Source organism: Schistocerca serialis, chromosome 3 (genome assembly GCF_023864345.2).
Source record: "Schistocerca serialis cubense isolate TAMUIC-IGC-003099 chromosome 3, iqSchSeri2.2, whole genome shotgun sequence".
NCBI lineage: Eukaryota > Metazoa > Arthropoda > Insecta > Orthoptera > Acrididae > Schistocerca > Schistocerca serialis.
This window is the reverse complement of record NC_064640.1, coordinates 472,390,416-472,407,660: the sequence shown is the minus strand read 5'-3', so window position 1 is coordinate 472,407,660 and position 17,245 is coordinate 472,390,416.

Here is a 17,245-nt window from a genome sequence, read left to right as displayed (position 1 = left end):
GACTGGTTAATGATGTTACATTGGCACCAAATAATATCATAATTCTGCCCAACGGCATGGTGGACGTGCGACACGATGGGAAGCTCTTCATACCCACTCTGACCCACATTTCATCCCTTGTTTTGACGCCTCTGCAAGGAGGTAAGAACCGCGACGACACACAGCGTAGGATTTCTTATGAGTGGCAGAGTAAAACACTTCACAAAAATCGCCGGTCAAACCCAGCACGCCTCAGGCGGAGCCATAGGGCGCGTCAATACAATCATCCCTTCCCTTGGGGCGTTGATTCCACACATTACGTGGTCGTAAACGTCAATTCTTAGCGCGATGAGTAACAAGACGACGTTCTTGGCAGCGAACCTTTTGGAGTGTAGTGGGACCGCAAATTTTGCTCTGGTATACCTAGGGACCGTTTGAAGTCATTCGACAAAATTTGAAAGTGATCCGAAGCACCAAAGGGTGTACGCTTTTTCAGCCACCCTGTTTCACGCGTTCATGAGGCATGATCATGCAACGGCGCAGTATAGAGTTTTTATTCCTTTTTATTTCATACATATCCAATAGGCGCTCAGCTAGGCTCAGGGTGAACCAAACGCTTACTGAATACATTTTCAGAGATATTTTGGCTGCACCTCTCCATTACTGTTAACCTTTGAGGGGTGTAGAGTGCCTGATTAATTTACGAAACACGTGGGCAGGCCTACTAAAATATGTATTCCAGACTGTTTTAGCTAGTTAGACAAGGCTTCATCAGAAGAACTGCTTGAGTTATTATGTTCTGGAGAGATAGGTAATAACTTAGTGAACCTCACCTACATAGTCACTGCATTTCCTTAATATGTAGTGTTTGTTTTTAGCGTAAAGGGCTAATTAATCCGTCAGTATGCATTTTTCTCCGATGGGCTTCATGGCGGTATAGCCTGCCGCTTGTACACCGATTCTGTTCACTATCAGTACTTTACGTTCCGTTTCAAAAACTCTGTAAGGTAGCACGATCCTTTTAACGTTATTTGTATTCATCCACCTCTTGCCTCCAGTCCAGTTATTCGGAAGTTGTGCATAGACACCTATTGGCGATGAGATCTACTATTTAGCCTATTGAATGAATAGATCAGCGTCTTCTGTCATCTCTGATTTAAAGGAAGTTGACCCAAGTTGTACTTGGTTGCAGACTGCTGACCCTGTAGCTCATTGTTAACGAATTCTATGCTTCTTTACTGTTTCGCCCACTATGCTTCTGCGTCAAATTTAAGCACAAGCTGTCAGCTCTTTCTATCCCTATTTCAGTGTCACCCAAGCAGACCTTTTACAGTTTGACATTGTGCTCAACTGGAGACTGTTAACGAAATCTGAGCATACCGACTAGGTTCTCAGATGTGTGAGTGGGTCGTAGTCTTCTTGGGCAGTGGAACCCATTACGTTTTGCTGGACGGCGAGTTTTCATCGTAGACAAGGGTATCGTCAGCAGCGCCCCAGGAAAATGTGGTAGGACTGCTCTTCTTCTCTATACAGGGTGAAAAAGAATTCGGGCATTCGGACTTCCCAGCGTGATTCCTCACATGTTAGTAATACATCTCTCAAAAAATTTCGTCCTGCCCGTATTTCGGACAGTAAATTGGCCTTGAAGATTGGCAAACTGGCAACAGTGTAATGACATATACGGTAACTACCACTGACAGGAACTGCAGCAGTGCTGTGCAGCTGTTGCAGTAGAAAGGGTTTTGGGTTATCACGCAGGAGGTCGAGGGTTCAATGCCATTCAATGCTTTTGTTTGCCTAAAGTAGTCTGCATGGTAAAGTATGTGGTGTCTTAATCATCACACAGCGATTACAGCAGGTCTTTTATAAAACATTTACATCTGCGTTCAGAAATGGAAGTACAATCGTTTTCATTGATCAGTTTTTAAAGCAGCTTTTCGCACATTGTGGACGCGAATTGTTTCGCGCCACTGCATCTACTAGATTCCGAACCTGTTATCTGTGTACTCTCCCCAATGGTCCCGTTGAAACTATTTATAAAGCATGTTTCTAGCCCTACTAGTGATGTAACCGAAAAGTGACGGACCTGAACGTGACACGAACAGTGGTTGCTATTAATCTACGGGACTATTGGGGGAGGGTAGACACAAAAAATGTTTGGAATCTAGTAGATACAGTGATGCGAAAAAATTCACGTCCACGGCGTGCAAAATGTTTCTTTACAAGCTGACAAGTGAAAACGATTGTATTTCAATTTCTGTGTTAGTAGTACGAAACTGCAAATCTTTAGTAGAAGACCCACTCTAATCGCTGTATGATTATTAAGACGATAGATACCGTACCACGCCGACTACTTACAGCAAATGAAAACAAGTCAGCCTCGACCCAGAATCAAATCCTCCACCTCCTGAATGCCAACCAAAACACTATCCTCGGCACCAACTGCTGAGCGGTAGCACTAATAGCTAATTCTTGTTAGATGTAGTTAGTGAACACGTGATTACAGCGTTGCCAGACTGCCATTCTTCAGCGAATAGTTACTGTGCGAAATAAGCGCGGGACGAAATTTTGTGACATACATGTTTGTATTGCTGGTATGTGAGTAATCACGCTGCGAAGTCAGAGAGCACAAATTTTTCTTCAGCCTGTATACATTAACGATCTCCTGGATAGGGTGAGCGGCAATTTGGGATTGTCTGCTGATGATGTTGCAGTGTACGGGAAAGTGCTATCGTTGAGTGACTGTACGAGAACAGAGAATAACTTAGACAGAATTTTTGTTTAATGTGGTAAATGACAGTTTGTCCTAAATGTGGAAAATTGTAAATTAAAGCAGATATTTAGGGGAAAAAATCCTCTAATATTCCAGTTTCAGTATTAGTAGCATGTTCCGTGAGACAGTTAAGTCGATTGAATGTCCTGAGTAACACTGCGGAGCGGTACGAAATGTAACGAACACGTGAAATCGGAGCTAAGGAAGGAGAGTGATCGACTCCTGTTTGCTGGGAGAGTTCTAGGGATGTGTAGCTCATCTGTAAAGGAGACTGCGTATAGGACACTAGTTGACCAATTCTTGAGTACTGTTCGATGGCTTGGCAACCCTATAAGGTCGGGTTAAAGAAAGACATCGAAGCAAGTCAGAGACGTGTTGCTAGATTTGTTACTGGCAGGCACGACCAACACGCGAGGATTACGGAGATGTTTCGTCAACTCGAATGACAGCCACTGGAAGGCAAACGACGTTCTTCTCGAGAAACACTATTGAAGTAAACCTGTTCCTTCTTCTACACTACGGGCGTAGGACACCTCAACCTCTTAATACTTCTCCTTGTAAGGCGAGCGGGTGGGGGGGGGGGGGGGGTGGTGATGGGGCGATGGGGGTGGGGGGGACGGCAGAGCCTCAGGTGTTTGAAGTTCATCGAATAAGCTTCGGCGGGATGTCCTTTGGCTATAACTGTTCACTACCGATTGACAAACTGCAGCACTGCTTATACACATTAGACGTTATTTCTTATGTTTTGGTGGAAGTGAGTATTTAGTTAGTACCCAGACTTGTCACAGGTCTAACACAACACTGTGTTTCGTCGAAAGCCGAATCAGTTCATTCCTTCAACATACTACTAATAACATTATTGCAAAACCTGGCTACAACTGTCTTCTGGTATAATATACCATCAGTCTTAAGTTAAGCCAAAATGAGGAAGCATTTAATCTGTTTCCATCAAAAATTTCATTGTCATAAACATAATGGAACCTCTTCTTCAATGGCGTGCTTTCTCCCAGACACCAATGTGAGAAGAGACAAATGCTCTTGATCCGAATATAGTTCAGTTTATCAAAAGAATTCTCTTCACATGTCTTGCTCATTTGAAGGATTTTGCTCTGACTCTCCACATACGAGTTTCCGATTCTTGTGCTTCATAGATAACCAAAACGCTCTCACATAGACTCGGGATGAACAAAATGCTCATTCAACTAATTTTTATAGTAATCTGGGTTGTATTCCTTTGTTCCTGTATCCCTTAGAAGTGTGACGAACGCCGGTTGGAATAACATACAAAACAGGTGAACAATTCATCCTATGAAACTATTACAATTTTGTAGCCAGTTAGCAAAGGTCAGGGTTGTGCACAGCACTTTCCAGAAAAATTTTCGAGACAGGTGAAAAATTTAGTTTTGCCTTCCTGCAAAGGATTATCGAGAAAGCAATGACACAAACATGCAAGGGCTGATCAGAGCCCCCTTGAACGATGTTATTAAAGTGATTTTGGCTATACCCCTTTATTGCTGTAACCCTTTGAGGTACGAGGAACTCTGGTAGGAATTACTTAAGAAACACGTCGGTGAATAATTAAACGTACATATGTAGTCTAGTTTGTTTTACCTCCTGAACCCAGATTAGTTCCGAAGAGTAGTTACTGAAGAGAGAAGATATTCTTCTGCATTTCTCACCTATATAGCCATCACAGCTTCCCCCACTTGTAAGAGATTTTTTAGAGACAAAGGGCCTCATTCTGTCCTCATTGTATATTTTAACAATACTTGGCCCTCGGTTTATTTTCTAAACTTGTTTTGGTTACTGTTCGCGACGTTTGCCCAGTAAAAAAATAAGCAGCAAAAAAAAAAATAAAACCGCAGCTCGTGGTTATGCGGTAGCGTTCTCGGTTCCCGCGCCCTGGTTCCCGGGTTCGATTCTCGGCGGGGTCAGGGAATTTCTCTGCCACGTGATGACTGGGTGTTGTGTGATGTCCTTAGGTTAGTTAGGGTTAAAGTAGTTCTAAGTTCTAGGGGACTGATGACCATAGATGTTAACTCCCATAGTGCTCAGAGCCATTTGAACAAAAATAAACTTCATTCTCATCATTGGACCTCTTTGCAGAATGTCGGTTGTCTGAAGGGTATACCTAAGCTTTCTAAAGATTAACATTTTATTTATGTTATCGAACTCTTCGCCGTGCAACAAAAGAGGTAATATTTTCGAGACATTGATAATGCACTATCTACCTTCTTTAACTGTTTTGCTTCTTTCTGATGATACAGAATATTTATTGGGACCAATGGACATGCTGTGAACGCTAGGAGCGTTCTGGCTTCGAGGGAATTATCCCTGCTAGATTTATTTGCGAACTTCTGGCTGCGGGACCCCATGTAAGGGAATTGTCTGATAGTCGCTTAATTCATTACGTTTATGCGAGCAAGTAATGGACGTGCTTTCAATTGTTTTCATTGTCTTTCTTATCATTTCTCAAGCAAACCTGTGACATTAATTTTTAACTACGCCCAGTATGGAATGAACATTATTTCCGGGCTTTGCACATTCAGCTCTCTACACTTACGTATTGTGAACTTACTTTGAGGCTACCTCTCTTTTGGGCTTAGTTTACAGATGTCACAATTCAACATTAAATGCCTCTGTTTGTAGCTGATTCGTTTAACTGAAAGATTATTAAAAATCACACATCCCACAGCGAAATGCTGCGTGAAGACCGTGCTAACTGCATTGTCATGGACAGTACTCATGGATTAACGGCCTATGATTTTGGGCTAACGACTTTTCTTGTATTTTATGATATGTGCCAGGGCTTCCCTTGTGCCTCAGAAAAAGATTGTCCAATATCAAAGGATGCGACAAACAGGTGGAAATAAATAAAATTATTAGAACATTAATGGAGCAGAAGGATCAGGATATTTTTCAGAAATTGTTTGAGGAAGACGTCAGTAATAGGAAAGGGACCGTGTCTGGTCACACTTTGCATTGAGTTTTGAAAACATATGTGAATCAAATACCGTAAGACTGGCCTACTGCTACTGCCAGAGCACAGGTGTAAATGCGAATATGTACTTTCGAGGGAAACTCACAATCGCACCCCCCACTCCCTCAGATTTAGAGGTAAGAGGGTTCAGTTGACAGCCCGTCAAAAATGAAACACAGAACAAGTATGAAAACAGGAAGACGGTGTGATTAACTAAGGCAAAACAGAAACAGTGAACAGTCCAAGCACAACAATAGCTAGAAAGAGCGGTGTGAAACAGGCATGGCGTCTTTTTAAGTGGTACTGGTGTTGGAATATAAAGCAGCCGAGCCGTGTTCAAGGCTCCCTCGCCCATATTCTATTGTCAATTTTTTCCTTTTCCTTTTTCCTGTGTTCAAATTTTTGGGTGTGCCGTGGTGTAACGACAGTTTGCAACAGCGAGGTTTAAGATGATTCAGATGGCTATGTGCACTATGGGACTTAACATTTGAGGTCATCAGTCCCCTAGACTTAGAACTACTTAAACCTAACTAACCGGGCGCGGTTCCGGACTGAAGCACCTAGAACCACTCCGTCATTGGGTCTGGCCGAGGTGTAAGGTAGTTATGCATAACTACCCTCTTAGTAGCCGAAAGGAAGTGGCTTTCGAAAAGGAACCTCAAACGTTTGATGACAAGGCGACAAGCCAACCGAATCCTCCACCGGACAACACGTCTGGTGCGTCATACACGGCATTAGTGGCCGTACGTGTGTCATATGACAGGAATCTCCTACCGACGCACGTAATTCGTACGCCTGGTGAGGGATTGAGAATGCCTCCTTTCCCAGCTTAAGTGTTCGTATGAATCTGAATGTGATCACTCCCAAGAAAATGATGAAAGCGCAATAGCACGTCACATAAGCCGCAACAAATAAGAGCAACAGTTTCGCAATCACAATTTTACATTTTTACCTGTGCTCTGTCAAAACAAATGTTTTAACGTTTTTGCAAGTGTGTTCCGTTTTGAACGTTCTGACTCTAGGATTCATTGGCTGTGACGTAGTTCACATCTGTTTATTTGTTGTTTTCATTTCTGTGAGACGTCTGTGTGATACGTCGCCTGATCCCACTATTCATCAAATTTATTTACAGCGATATTATTCTTTCCACATGATCCATATTTTATAATTTATGTACATTATGACAACTGTCAAGACTACAGAAAGGGAATAAACATTCCAATTAGTGGACGGACAGTTCATAATTTCGTGAAAAAAATAGACTGATAATAATGGGCGCGAAAGAGTTTCTAACGCGGGTGCTTCGCGTAGTAGTCCAAAACCATGGCCATTTAACCACGATGCCATGGCTCTGGCGTTGCAAGTGATGTTGCACTTGTTAATCTACAACCGTTCACTGTTTTTATTTTGCATTTTTGACACTTCACTACACCTTCTTCCTGTTTTGATGCTTGATCTGTGTTCATATTTCTGTTCAGACAATTTTGGAAATTTGTTTTACTGAGACAAAAAGATGTTCAGACACAAAGAAGATCTGACTACACAATGAAATTATAAACTTAAAACGGTGTCCTTTTTTCGTTGTATACTTTCTCGTTGTTATTTTCCAATAAATTTCTGAATTCCATCTAAGCATCTAACACAAACATGTAATTAAACTTTTGGCATAGCCTAAGTTGTTAAATGGGCAATTTGCAATATTTATTCAATGGAACTTATCTAATCCCAACCCCTTGATGACTGTAAAAGTAATAATAGAGTTATAAAATGATTAGGAAATGATGACATAAATTTCGTTTCGGAATTTCGGCCATTTGTAGCCGTTGACAACCTTTGATAGGATCAGTAATATTCTGTTTCAGCATCTAACATGAAACGATCCTCCTTTTCTGTTTCATTGGTCTTATCTTTGGAACGAATCACACAGAGTTTAAAATTGTTAACAGAATCCTAACAGCGTTTACATATAACCGTTCAAGTACGTCATGCTTTCAACTAATGATCGGAAATATAGTGTAAGGTGAACAACAACTCGATTAAAACGAGTGCAGAGCGGAGCCGAAAGGAGTTCGTTTGTACTGCCAGTGGTTTGAGTGCACCGCCAACTGCCTCTCAGTCGACCGCTCCAGACAGAACCCAAGGACAGCCAAGCCTGTTCCTCACTTTACTAACCCGATACGCAAGTGCTTCACACGCGGCAACGTTGCCAAGACAATGTCCTCAGCGGCCTGTCGTGGCAATCTCAGCGTCACGGTCTGCGCATGTTGAAATGCTCCTGCTGCCAAGAACCTTACAGGAAGTCACCCCCACCATTCGCAGAACGCCCTGAGCATGGTTTCCGGCGTGTAGAAACTCTAGCCACTCAAACTACCGCCAAAGCACTGGTACGGACGCGCCCGTCGCTTAGAAATACGTACTAACCGATTTGAAGGAAACAATTATGTGAAAAAATTTGATTCTTCTCCATCTTACAGCCAGATATCTTCAGTCAACGACACTTATAAGTAAACAGTTATACGAAATTTTATTGAGTTTTTAGAGGTAAAAACACCTTGTGTGTACTTTGATTGTGGTTCATTTTAGGTCATACATTATGGCCTATGAAATGTAGCTAACATATCGAAATTGTTTTTAGGTTGAGAGTAGAACGACATCTATTATCGATATGGAAATATTGAGTTATATGTAGAGGGACTGGTCACTTGTGGGTCGTGTGCTATGCGACCAATACTAAATCCCTGGTTATCGGGAATCATGTAGTCATAACAGCCATTTAATTTTGTAAACGCTTCAAGATACGGAAACGTGGTTTTCTGGAAATGATATCGTGCAAAGAGTTATGTATTCTGTCCCACGATAAATGCGTGAAACTTTTTTTATCTGTTGAGATATAGAAGTAACTATAATTGTTTATAATGAATCACGTACATTTTATGGTATTTAATAGCACATGAAAAGAGGTGTACAGTGACATGGAACATGTCAATATTTAGTATATTCTGCATACACCTACACAGCTTGAAATGAAACCAATTTGCCGGTATGTCACAGAATGTAGTTTCTATGTACTTACAGGTATTAACTGTTTCATTCTGCATTAAGACATTTTGTTTATGACTACATATAATAATACTAGCTTGCCCATTATCCTTTCCATCACTGCTAAAACCGTCTTTCTAAGGTGCTGCAGTCACGGACTGTGCGGCTGGTCCCTGCGGAGGTTCGAGTCCTCGCTTGGGCATGGGTGTGTGTGTTCGTCTTTAGGATAATTTATGTTACGTAGTGTGCTTAAGGACTGATGACCTTAGCAGTTAAGTCCCATAAGATTTCACACACATCTGAACATTTGAAAATCGTCTTGACAGACATGAAGAGCTCTCCGAACAAAAAATTAGTCACCCCAGATCACACACACAGACGTTTCATTAAGCCATTACAGATGAGGCAGTGATTACGTCACATGATCTACCATGTCTGCAGTGTCTCTACTTGAGCGTAGGGCAGTAGTTATCAGTGAAACATTTATGTTTCAAACCGAGTGGTAGGTGAACATGGGTAAAAGGGCAAGGACGTGACTGAGTGGGAAAAAGCGACCATCGTATTTGGCCCTCCCAGTGGCTATATGGTGCGTGAAATTGCTGGATTAGTTGGTGTTGCGTGGCAGACACTTCAACGTGCCTACAAGCAGCGGTGTGACCTGCATGGCCACGAAACCCAACGTCAGAATTGTGGTCGGAGAAAAATCTTGACTGAGAGGGACCGGAGACATGTTTAAAGACTGGTGAATTAAAATCGCTTTCAGAACCAACAGGAAGTGCTGCAGGCAGTGAATGAAGGTCCATCCCAACCAGTAAGTGAGAGAACATAGCGATTGGAACTGCATGCAGAGAACATATATAAAATATCGTCAAATATACCAGTATATAGCACCATCAGTATCATGATTAATCAACGTGAAAAACTCTTCCTGGTCGTTCACAAGAATCCATTGCTCATACCGGCACATAAAGACGGCAAGAGAAAAGTTCTTCGGACTGAATGATTACGTGACTGGTTTCATAAACACTCCCCCACTCTATTAATCTCGACTGGCCTGCAAAATCACCTGCCAACAAGCTCATAGAAGCTCTGTGGGATATGTTGGAGCAAAGGGTATAACACCGACATTAGCATCCCCACAATTTCGTTGAACTGTGCGTCCATAGGCTGAGCGAGTGGCTTAAATGGGATGCGCCAGCACGACCTTGTGGACTCACTTCCTAACCAGTTCCAGGCAGTTATCATGTTCAGGAGTGGAGTTACACAATATTAAATGATGCTTGTAATGATTTCTCTAGGGTTGACTAATTTTTTGTCCGGTGAGCTGACATAGACTCTGGGACGTCAGTTCCTTTTACCGAAATATTATACGTCCCTCATTGCATCCTTGTGTGAAACACCTTGGTATAAAGTATCATGTATAATATTTTGTGCATTGGCTTCAGTGTGCATAAGTTCTGGAGGACAGTACGTAACACTTGATAAGCATTCTCTCTGAGCTCGGTATTACAGATAGTTATGCAGGGCCAGTTATAACAATTAGCTTCAAAATTTCCACTTCAGCTGTCATGATATGACGATCGATTCGATATTCGATATTAGATGGCCAAAATGCCGTATTGATTTATTAATTAAGTGCCAGTACATTCGAAAGTCTTCGATAATACGTGACAAGTTATGGGATGTTTTTTCTTGAAGGTCTTGATGTCTTGCAGAAAATGCCATCAATAGCAGTGACAGAAATGTAGAATACTCATGAATACTTCACAAGTGATATGTACTAGAGGCTGTACTGAGCCAATATTCTGGCAGTAAGTACTCTATTGATCTAGTTACCGCGCGACTGCTACGGTCGCTGGTTCGAATCCTGCCTCGGGCATCGATGTGTGTGATGTCCTTAGGTTAGTTAGGTTTAAGTAGTTCTAAGTTCTAGGGGACTGATGACCACAGCTGTTAAGTCCCATAGTGCTCAGAGCCATTTGAACCATTTTTTTGATCTAGTTGATCAAGAGTTTTGTTAGTTGCTATTGGGTAGCGTTACCGAGAAACACTATTGGCTCACGATTTGTTATTTTTGTAAGCTTCAACCTGAAGACTGTGTTGATAAAGCTCTCCACACTATATTCTGTAAGCCTCTTCATCTCTATAAAATTACTTCACCCTACATCCATTCGAATCTGCTTACCATTTTTAAGCCTCAGTATCTTTCCACAATTTTTCCTCCGACACCAAACTGACTCTTCGAAGTTTAAGAAGATGTCTTCACATCCGATTCCTTCTTTTAGCCGAGTTATGCCATGATTTCTTTTTTCTCCTCAGTTTGATTGAGTTATTTATACGATGTACATATTTAACCTTCAGCATTCTTCTTTAGCACCACATTTCGATAGCAACTGTTGTCTTCTTGACAGAACTGCTTATTGGCCAATTTTCGCTTACACACAAGGCTACACTCCATAAAAAATGCTGCCTAAAATACTTCCGAACATATAAATTCGTATTTGATGTCAACAAAGTTTTCTTTTACAGAATCGCTTTTCTTGCCATTGCCAGTCTGCATTCTATATCATCTACACCTCTGTCTTTTCAGCTATTGTTTCCTTCCCATGTCTTTGAACTCTCATAACTGCAGTCTGATTTATGTACTTGATATAGATGTGTTTAATGTCTGGTACCGGCAGACCTATAAACAGTATATTCCAGTCAAGACTGACGAAAAATTTCACTAAATCCACAAATACGATAAACACAGATTCGCTTTCTTAAGTCTATCTACGAATATGAGTGGTAGATTCAGTACTGCTTTGCATTTTCAGTCATTTCACAGATATATAACATTGTGTTCAAGTTCGTTTGTACAACACCGCCCCCTTCTACAATTTCCTGCCACCTCCCAATCTTCGTTTCTCTCATTAGTTCTAGTTTGCCATATGAACACTTGATATTCATACGGTTGCATCACTTTACTCCACTTTTTTTTAATTTATTTTTTCCCATAAGTAAAAATTATCTCTTCTGAGCGCAAAATACCAATACAACAATGACGGGGGGGCAAATTACTGGCTGTTGAAGCAGCCTTTCATTTTCTTCCTAGATATTCGCTTTTTGCAATTTAGCACTTTCAGTCAATCTCATTTTTTCGACATCTGTAATCCTTATTGCCGACTTGATTTACTGCATTTTCATATTTCCCACTGTTGTGAATTACTTCTCTGTGTTATACAAAAGTTTGTACTGTTCCTTTATATAGTATCATTCTCATATGCCTTTACAACTTTCTCTTAAAAATACCGATTTGTCTTGTGGAGTATTCATTCCTCTGCTCCAGTGAATCGTTGGCTAACAAGCCATTTAAGATTATTGACAACCTCTACTACTTAACTTACTCAGGTTACATCTCCTCAGTTTATTATCTTTTGCTACATCCATAATTTTGATCGCCAATTCATAACCAATAAATGATCATCAGCATGCGTCTTCACTTGGAAATGTCTTAGCATTTAAAATCTCTTTTCAAAAAGTCTGTTCCATCTATGCATCCTTATTTCATGCTTCTCCTATCCTTGATCCTGAATTCCACTGTCCCATCAAAATTTCCCCTCCTTTAACAATCTGAGTAACTTCTTTTAACTTATGCTACATTCTTTCAAATTTTTATGATGTTGGTAGGCATGTGAAGTTGTACCACTGTGATATTGATTGTTTCAATTGCTAACACTCACAGAATTGTTAAATACATTATCTTCATATCGCAGATACGATGTATTAATTGTCACATATTTCCAGTTATAAATAAATGGCTACTGCATAAAGGATAAAGCATTATCAGTTTAGGAAATTGCATTTAGTTACTGTAAGTTCCAGTAGCTAAAGCTGTAACGAGAATCATAACATGTTTTTGTTCTGGAGCTTCATGTTTTTTTAAATGAGAACAGGAACAATTATAAATGGTAATTCATTAAACACCTCTACAGTGAAATAAGAAAACATGTATAGAGAAATATGTGAAATAATATATCGTGGAGAATATAAATAGTTGGTACATGTGATTCTTGAGTTTCTCCCGGCGAATTTGATAATCGAAATATCCACGGGTGTGCTGCCGGTCTATAGTGTCCAACGGGCACAATATTTCGGTGATCATACATGTCGCCATCATCAGGTGAACTAACAGACTGAGCTCTTGTGAACGTGCCGGCACGGAGATGCGTACGCTATGGCTGCTCAGAGGGAACTGGGTTCGGTCACGGCGGCGGCCAATTTAAATACCCTCCGCCCGCGGCGCGCTCCTTCCGCCGTCCGCGCCCCGCCCCACGGTCGCGCGGTGGAACAGATTGCGACGGCGCCTGAGCTGACGTCGGTGTGATGGCTCTGTCCGCCGTGGTCGTCACAACTATACGTTTGCTCGATTTACTCTTGATCAACCCAATTGCTGGTTCCCAAGCCTTGCTAACATTATAGCCACAATCACGTTTAATGAGGTCGTCATTGGCGCGAATTTCGATGGCCTCTCTAATAACGCTGTCCCAGTATCTCGACGTCTGTACCAGAGTCCTCGTGCGGTCATACTCCATGGCGTGATTTTCCGACAAACAATGTTCAGCGACCGCCGACTTGCTCGGATACATCAGACGAGTGTGCCTCTGGTGTTCACGGCATCGATCCTCGACGGTACGCATCGTCAGTCCAATATACGACTTGCCACATTGACACGGAATCTGATACACGCCGTCCTTCCTCAAACCGAGGTCATCTTTGGTGCTCCCCACCAGTACACGAGTTTTATTTGGAGGACAAAACACAGTTCCGACCCGGTGTTTCTTCAGAATGTGGGCGATTTTCCCCGAGAGTGCGCCTGTGTATGGAATAAATGCAGTGCCTACCTCCTCCCTCGTGACTTCATCCATCTCAACTGGTTGTGCTGCAGTTGTTGGGCGGAGAGCACGTTGAATCTGCCACTCTGAGTACCCATTTTTTCGAAATACAGTTCTCAGATGTTCCAATTCCTGGGGTAGAATCGTTAGGTCAGAGATAGTGCGCGCCCTATATACTAGATTTTTAAGTACCCCATTCCTCTGTGAACGGTGGTGGCAGCTGTCTGCGTGCAAATAAGATCAGTGTGCGTTGTCTTCCGATACACCCCATGACCTAGGGTGCCGTCAGCCCTTCTCTTGACCAAGACGTCAAGGAAACGTAATTTACCCTCCATTTCAGTCTCCATAGTGAATTTGATGTTGGGGTGTATGGAGTTTAGATGTGTAAGGAATCAAGGAGTGTATCCATACCATGTGGCCAGATGACGAACGTGTCGTCCACGTAACGGAAAAAGCAATTAGGTTTCCATACGGATGACGACAGGGCTTCATCCTCGAAGCTCCCCATGTACAAATTCGCTACCACTGGTAAGAGTGGGCTACCCATGGCGAATCCCTCCGTTTGTTCGTAGTATTCTCCATTACAAAGAAAATACGTGGAAGTCAAGACATGCCTAAAAAGTTCAGTAGTCTCCTCGTCAAACATCTGACTAATCAATTCTAGTGACTCTCGCAGGGGTACCCTCGTACACAAGGAAACGACGTCAAAACTCACCATGATGTCTGACTCATCCAAACTGAAGCTATCAAGGCGTTTAACAAAATCCACGGATTTACGGATGTGATGAGGGCATTTACCCACATAAGGTCTTACTGTATCACATTCCGTGTAAATGTGGCAAGTTGTATATTGGTCAGACGATGCGGACCGTCGAGGATCGATGCCGTGAACACCAGAGGCTCACTCGACTGATGTATCCGAGCAAGTCGGCGGCCGCTGAACATTGTTAGTCGGAAAATCACGCCCTGGAGTATCATCGCACGAGGATCCTGGTACAGACGTCGTGATACTGGGACAGCGTAGTTAGAGAGATCATCGAAATTCGCACCAATGACGACCTCATAAACCGTGACTGTGGCTATAATCTTAGCAAGGCTTGGGAACCAGCGATTGGGTTGATCAAGAGTAAATCGAGCAAAAGTAAAGTTTTGACGACCACGGCGGACAGAGCCATCACACCGACGTCATCTCAGACGCTGTCGCAATCTGTTCCACCACGCGACCGTGGCGCGGGGCGCGGACGGCGGAAGGAGCGCGCCGCGGGCGGAGGGTATTTAAATCGGCCGCCGCCGTGATCGAACCCAGTTCCCTCTGAGCAGCCATAGCGTACGGATCTCCGTGCAGGCACGTTCACAGTTCACCTGATGATGGCGACATGTATGATCGCCCAAATATTGTGCCCGTTGGACACAATAGACCGGCAGCACACCCGTGGATATTTTGATTATCAAATACGCCGGGAGAAACTCAACAATCACTTCATACACCTTTACGGGGAGGAGATGTATCGCAGCATGAAGAAATTTGAAAAGTTGCGCCACCATAGATGTCGTTTGCTAAGAACTCTTGCCTTTCTAACGAGATGTCGTTCCGAGAATTTTGTTCCAAATTTTGCTAAGGTTATGCATCACATCGAATCTGCAGCAGCTAAGAGAATCAAGAAACGAGCCTGCCTCGCATTGGTACGTGAGAGAGTGCAATTCACCCGCCGGAGCCTTGACTTTATCTCACAGGAATTACTCAAACTACATTTGCAACTGGCTAGTAAGCTCACTTCTTGTTCCTGGGATTGGATTGATAGTGTCACCAGGGTGTCAGCTGATTCCGCGAATAAGAAGGCTACGGGACGTCAAACAGCTAAGTTCTCACGTCTCCTTGACAAACCATCTCTGCAGGTTCCGTGCAAGACTGTCATCGATTTGAGTGGCATGGTGTTGAGTGGTGATGCGGTCTCGGTTTTGCAGAAAGGTCTCAACTTTGCTCCCACCCCCAAGTTCACTCCGGTCGCAGAAATTGTTAGTCTGTTGAACAGGTTGCAGCTCGACTTCCGCCAGAATCAGCCGAGGAAATACGTCGTGAAACTTGTCGTCCGTTGACGAAATCCAAACCGATGAAGTCAAATATCAGCAGCAAAGAGAGGGCGGCCATTCGTGATCTGAGGGAGCGCTCTAAAGTTGTTGTCTTACCGGCTGACAAAGGCAATGCTACAGTTGTCTCCCATAAGGACTACACTGATAAGATGCAGAGCCTGCTAGATGACGATTCCTACCGGAAGATCAGCGTTGACCCTACAAAGAAGGTGGAGAACAAGACGAGGGCGGTTGTCAAGGACTCAGATTTACCGGAGGGTGACGCTAAGAAATTGTTACCCAAAGGTCCGGTACCGCCTAGACTATATGGACTCCCGAAGGTTCACAAGGAGGGGGTACCATTACGCCCCATTGTCAGCAACATCACAGCACCTACATATTTGTTGGCCAATTACCTGACGGGAATATTAAGTTCTTATGTGGGTAAATGCCCTCATCACATCCGTAATTCCGTGGATTTTGTTAAACGCCTTGATAGCTTCAGGTTGGATGAGTCAGATATCATGGTGAGTTTTGACGTCGTTTCCTTGTTTACGAGGGTACCCCTGCGAGAGTCACTAGAATTGATTAGCCAGATGTTTGACGAGAAGACTACTGAACTTTTTAGGCATGTCTTGACTTCCACGAATTTTCTTTTTAATGGAGAATACTACGAACAAACGGAGGGATTCGCCATGGGTAGCCCACTCTTACCGGTGGTAGCGAATTTGTACATGGAGAACTTCGAGGAGGAAGCCCTGTCGTCATCCGTATGGAAACCTAATTGCTTTTTCCGTTACGTGGACGACTTGTTCGTCATCTGGCCACATGGTATGGATAAACTCCTTGATTCCTTACACATCCAAACTCCATATACCCCAACATCAAATTCACTATGGAGACTGAAATGGAGGGTAAATTACCTTTCCTTAACGTCTTGGTCAAGAGAAGGGCTGACGGCACCCTAGGTCATGGGGTGTATCGGAAGACAACGCACACTGATCTTATTTGCACGCAGACAGCTGCCACCACCGTTCACAGAGGAATGGGGTACTTAAAACTCTAGTACATAGTGCGCGCACTATCTCTGACGCAGCGAGTCTACCCCATGAATTGGAACATCTGAGAACTGTATTTCGAAAAAATGGGTACTCAGACTGGCAGATTCAACGTGCTCTCCGCCCAACCACTGCAGCACAACCAGTTGAGATGGATGAAGTCACGAGGGAGGAGGTAGGCACTGCATTTATTCCATACACAGGCGCACTCTCGGGGAAAATTGCCCACATTCTGAAAAAACACCGGGTCGGAACTGTGTTTTGTCCTCCAAATAAAACTCGTGCACTGGTGGGGAGCGCCAAAGATGACCTCGGTTTGAGGAACGCAGGCGTGTATCAGATTCCGTGTCAATGTGGCAAGTCGTATATTGGTCAGACGATGCGTACCGTCGAGGATCGATGCCGTGAACACCAGAGGCACACTCGACTGATGTATCTGAGCAAGTCGGCGGTCGCTGAACATTGTTTGTCG